We start from the raw sequence: 598 nt of genomic DNA on the forward strand, positions 1-598 counted from the left end.
TACAGAGACACGTGTTGCATCTATGATGAAAGAAAGTTGTCACTCACTGCTCTGAATTATTGTGTGGAGGTGTTGAGTGACGTATCGCATATATGGCACAACGCTATGAACAAAAGTCTGCAATATAGTGATGTGACATTCAGGAACGATCTGATTCTTCTGAACGGCTCTTTGCTAAGTATATAAGACTGGAGCCTCACTGAGAGCCGTTCTTTGTTCTTTTAATGCTCTGCGCACACTGCAGTAGCTATTATTATTTTATTTAATTATATACATTGATATGTATTTAATTAGCAAATAACTAAAACAAGAACAGAAGAACATGCTCATTGCTCTTTGATTGTTTTCCTCACTTCTCATAGTGGCAGACATTACAGCACTGTGTGCAGCCTGGCTTCATGCAGCAGGTCAGAGTGAGAACAGTCACGGTGAGTGCCTTGTGGTTGGTTACTTCTTGATTGTTGCTCCTTGGTCAATATTCATAGTTGAATGTTGTTTACCATTAGGGCATTGCCTTAATTGTTATGTGAAATTGTTTAGTGGTGCAGACAGTGGTGGTATCTGACATGGATAATATGGGCAAACGCCCAGGGCGTTA

The sequence above is a fragment of the Poecilia latipinna genome, unplaced genomic scaffold (assembly GCF_001443285.1).
Source record: "Poecilia latipinna isolate Pla-1442-1.1 unplaced genomic scaffold, P_latipinna-1.0 Scaffold2824, whole genome shotgun sequence".
Lineage (NCBI taxonomy): Eukaryota > Metazoa > Chordata > Actinopteri > Cyprinodontiformes > Poeciliidae > Poecilia > Poecilia latipinna.